The sequence below is a fragment of the Penaeus japonicus genome, unplaced genomic scaffold, assembly GCF_977035675.1.
Source record: "Penaeus japonicus unplaced genomic scaffold, GWHDUDI00000001_assembly GWHDUDI00000020, whole genome shotgun sequence".
Classification (NCBI taxonomy): Eukaryota; Metazoa; Arthropoda; class Malacostraca; order Decapoda; family Penaeidae; genus Penaeus; species Penaeus japonicus.
The window spans coordinates 566,092-571,091 of NW_028234422.1; positions in this window are offsets into that span (position 1 = coordinate 566,092).

A 5,000-nucleotide genomic window follows, 5' to 3' on the forward strand; every position below is an offset into this window, starting at 1 on the left:
CTCCGCTTCTTCCCGTTTCTTTTCTCCCCTTCCTCCTTCCCCCTTATTTTCCTCTTTCTCCTACTTTTTCCCTTCTCCCTTTCCTTTTTATATTCCTCTTCCTCCGCATTCACTCCTCCCCTTCGTCTTTATCTTCTGTCTCTTAGTTTTTTCCCTTCTCCACCTGCAACTCTTTCTCTTCTCCTCCCCTTCCCTCTTATCTTCCTCTTCCTCTTTCTCTTTCCCTTCTCAACTCCTCTTCTTTCTCTTCTCCCCCTCGATCTTATCTTTTTCTTCCTCCTCCTCTTTCCCATCTCATTATCTTCTACCTTATCTTCCTCCTCCTTTGCTTTCTCTTCTCATCCCCTTCCTCCTTCCCCTCCCCCTCCCCCTTATCTTCCTCTTTCCCTTCTCCTTCTCTTCCTCCTCCCCCTCCCCTTTATCTTCCCCTTTCTCCTCCTCTTTCCCTTCTCCTTCCCTTCCTCCTTATCATCCCCCTCCACCTTATCTTCCCCTTCCACCTCCCTCTTTCTCTTCTCCTTCCCTTCCTCCTTCTCATCCCCCTCCCTCTTATCTTCCCTTTCCCCTTCCTCTTTCCCACCCCCTCCCCCTTCTCTTCCCCTTCCACCTCCCTCTTTCTCTTCTCCTTCCCTTCCTCCTTCTCATCCCCCTCCCCCTTATCTTCCCCTTCCACCTCCCTCTTTCTCTTCTCCTTCCCTTCCTCCTTCTCATCCCCCTCCCTCTTATCTTCCCTTTCCCCTTCCTCTTTCCCACCCCCTCCCCCTTCTCTTCCCCTTCCACCTCCCTCTTTCTCTTCTCCTTCCCTTCCTCCTTCTCATCCCCCTCCCCCTTATCTTCCCCTTCCACCTCCCTCTTTCTCTTCTCCTTCCCTTCCTCCTTCTCATCCCCCTCCCTCTTATCTTCCCTTTCCCCTTCCTCTTTCTCTTCTCCTTCCCTTCCTCCTTATCATCCCCCTCCCCCTTATCTTCCCCTTCCACCTCCCTCTTTCTCTTCTCCTTCCCTTCCTCCTTCTCATCCCCCTCCCCCTTATCTTCCCCTTCCACCTCCCTCTTTCTCTTCTCCTTCCCTTCCTCCTTCTCATCCCCCTCCCCCTTATCTTCCCCTTCCACCTCCCTCTTTCTCTTCTCCTTCCCTTCCTCCTTCTCATCCCCCTCCCTCTTATCTTCCCCTTCCACCTCCCTCTTTCCCTTCTCCTTCCCTTCCTCCTTCTCATCCCCCTCCCCCTTATCTTCCCCTTCCACCTCCCTCTTTCTCTTCTCCTTCCCTTCCTCCTTCTCATCCCCCTCCCTCTTATCTTCCCTTTCCCCTTCCTCTTTCCCACCCCTCCCCCTTCTCTTCCCCTTCCACCTCCCTCTTTCTCTTCTCCTTCCCTTCCTCCTTCTCATCCCCCTCCCTCTTATCTTCCCCTTCCACCTCCCTCTTTCTCTTCTCCTTCCCTTCCTCCTTCTCATCCCCCTCCCCCTTATCTTCCCCTTCCCCCTCCCTCTTTCCCTTCTCCTTCCCTTCCTCCTTCTCATCCCCCTCCCTCTTATCTTCCCTTTCCCCTTCCTCTTTCCCCCCCCTCCCCCTTCTCTTCCCCTTCCACCTCCCTCTTTCTCTTCTCCTTCCCTTCCTCCTTCTCATCCCCCTCCCTCTTATCTTCCCTTTCCCCTCCCTCTTTCTCTTCTCCTTCCCTTCCTCCTTATCATCCCCCTCCCCCTTATCTTCCCCTTCCACCTCCCTCTTTCTCTTCTCCTTCCCTTCCTCCTTCTCATCCCCCTCCCTCTTATCTTCCCTTTCCCCTTCCTCTTTCCCACCCCTCCCCCTTCTCTTCCCCTTGTCCTGTGGCGTAATAGGTTCCGTAACGGAATCAGTTCTGAATGAAAGGAATGGAAATCTCTCTTGCGTGTTTCAAGACTCTCGATATCTTGTTTTTCATATCAATAAAATTGGGTGAATATGTTCTGTTTTCTTGGCTTTTGCCACTTCTGTATTCCTATTTTTCTTACAACTTTTATTTATTATTATTATTATTTTTTAGATAATTTTAATTCATTAAGTTTAATCCACTGTTTAGAGTGGATCATCAATTGATAAATCATTTGCAACATTAACAAATTATAATTAAATTAAGTCAAATTAAGATTTTAAAAAATGTGAATCCATTTATAATTTTACTTCGGTTACTTGTCTGTTGTATTAAGACATCTACTTACCTGTCTTTCTGTCTCCCTATCTTTCTGCCTTTCTAAATATCTCTTTATCTCTCTTCTCTATATCTCTACCTTCTTATCTGTCTTTCTTCCTCTACATCTATCTTCATATCTCTCTATCTTATCCCTCTTTCTTCCTATCTCTCTTTTTTTATCTGACTCTCTTCTTATTCCTCTCTATTCCTATCTCCACTTTCGATCTATCTTTCTGTATACCTCTTTATATTTACACACAGCATATAACTACTTCCTCTTCCTCTTCATCTTTCCCTTCTCCACCTCCTCTTCTTTCTCTCCTCCTCTCTCTCCATCTTATCTTCCTCCTCCTCCTCTTTCCCATCTCATTACCTTCTACCTTATCTGCCTCTTCCTTCGCTTTCTCTTCTCATCCCCTTCCTCCTTCCCCTCTTCTTCACCCTCTTTTTTTTCATTCCTCTTCCCATCCCTCCCTTTTTCCTTCTTCCTTCCTCCTTCCCTTCTCTTTTCCCTCCTTTCCTTCCTTCTCTTCCCCTCCCCTTCCTTCCTACCTCCTTCCCACTCCCTTCTCCTCCCCCTCTTTCCTTCCTTCCTTCCTCTTCCTTTCTCCCTTTCCCTCCCTCCTTCCCTCCCCCTCCCCCTATCTCTTCCCTTCCTCCTTCCCCTCTCTCCCCCCCCTTTCTTCTCTCTTCTCCTTCCCTTCTTCCTTCTTATTTCCCTCCCCCTTATTTTCCTCTTTCCTTTCTCTTTCCCACCCCCTCCCCCTTCCTCTTCCCTCTTTCCCTTCTCCTTCCCCTCCCCCTTATCTTCCTCTTCCCCTTCCTCCTTCCCTTCCGTGTCCTGTTTCCTGTGTTCGTTTCCGCCTCGAATCTCCAGTTTGTCTAGCGGCTGCATTTGCTAACGGAAGGCCCGAGGCATAGAAAGTGATTTAAGGATTCATACTTAAGAAGGACACAGAGAGAACCTAGGGCAGATCAAGGCAGATCAGGTCAGACAGACAGACAGACAGACAAGAGAACAGGCAGAGCGAACAGTCCACAATAAAGACCCTAGGGCAGATCAAGGCAGATCAGGTCAGACAGACAGACAGACAGACAAGAGAACAGGCAGAGCGAACAGTCCACAATAAAGACCCTAGGGCAGATCAAGGCAGATCAGGTCAGACAGACAGACAGACAGACAAGAGAACAGGCAGAGCGAACAGTCCACAATAAAGACCATGGCACGTGAACGTCTGTCTGTTATCCACCGAACTCACAACCAGGGCATCGAGTGCTTTACAACTGCTACAGCGGTTACAACACTGCTCCCAGTGGTGGGTTACAACACTGCTCCCAGTGGTGGGTTACAACACTGCTCCCAGTGGTGGGTTACAACACTGCTCCCAGTGGTGGGTTACAACACTGCTCCCAGTGGTGGGTTACAACACTGCTCCCAGTGGTGGGTTACAACTGGCGGCACAAGCGGGTTACACACACACAGAGTGACAAATAGACATGCATGCAGCTTCCCCTGAGAGAGAGAGAGAGAGAGAGAGGATGAATGAGGTGGATGGGAGGGCGGGAGAGAAAGCGAGCGAGCGAGAGAAAGAGAGAGAGAGAGAGGATGAATGAGGTGGATGGGAGGGCGGGAGAGAAAGCGAGCGAGCGAGAGAAAGAGAGAGAGAGAGAGAGAGAGAGAGAGAGAGAGAGAGAGAGAGAGGATGAATGAGGTGGATGGGAGGGCGGGAGAGAAAGCGAGCGAGCGAGAGAAAGAGAGAGAGAGAGAGAGAGATATCACTCATTTTATCATTGTTGGTTCCTGCCAGTGAACCAGTGTCAAAGACATAAATAACAGAATATACGTATTAAAAAATAAATAAATAAATAAAAACAATGATGGAGATGAGGTAGACGGACATAAAGGCAGATAGATGAAGAGATAGATAAAGGAATGGACATATAAAGAAATAGAGATAAATAAAGATAGATAAAGAAATAGACAGAGATAAAGGCAGATAAATCCATATGCATGTGTGTATATATGCGTATATATATATATATATATATATATATATATATATATATATATATATATANATNTATNTATATATATATATATATACATATATATATACATATATACATATATATATATTATATATATATATTTTTTTTTTTTATTTTTTTATTTTTTTTTATTAGTATAGGGGAAGATGTACACAACATATTATCAACTTATACAGCTCAATCATACCACAAAATAATTAAAATCACAATGAGTAAGTTAAATAATCAGAAAATTAGTGAAAAACAGGTAGCTGAAGCATAAAAGAGAGTCTCAGATCTTTAAAGAAAAGTCGTTGAAAGATATTGACGTCCTCTTAACACCAAATGATATACTAGAGAAGCTTTATAATGCATGTAAAGATGTTGGTAGAATGCTTGTTCCCCCAGAAAACAAGAAACAAGAATATTATACCAAGAGATTGAAGGATCATGTTAAGAAACAAGAAAAATAAGGTTAACAAATTGAAAGAAACAACAGATCAGATCAAGAGAGAAAGGATCAAAACAGAGATAAGGCTATTAGAAGATAAATTAAAACTGTCTATAAGTAACCAGAAAGCAGCTGAAGAAAAAAAAAGAGTTGTGGAAGCTATAAAAGAAAATGCAAAATATTTTTTTTCTCTTATGCAAACAACAGGTTAAAGAGGAGAACAGAAATTGGGCCTCTTGAGAATAATGGTGCATTGGTAACTGATTCAAAGGAAATGGCTGAATTACTCAAATTGCAATATGAAGTCTATAGTGTCCCAAGAATAGAAAAATCAATATCAGGCCCACAGAAACA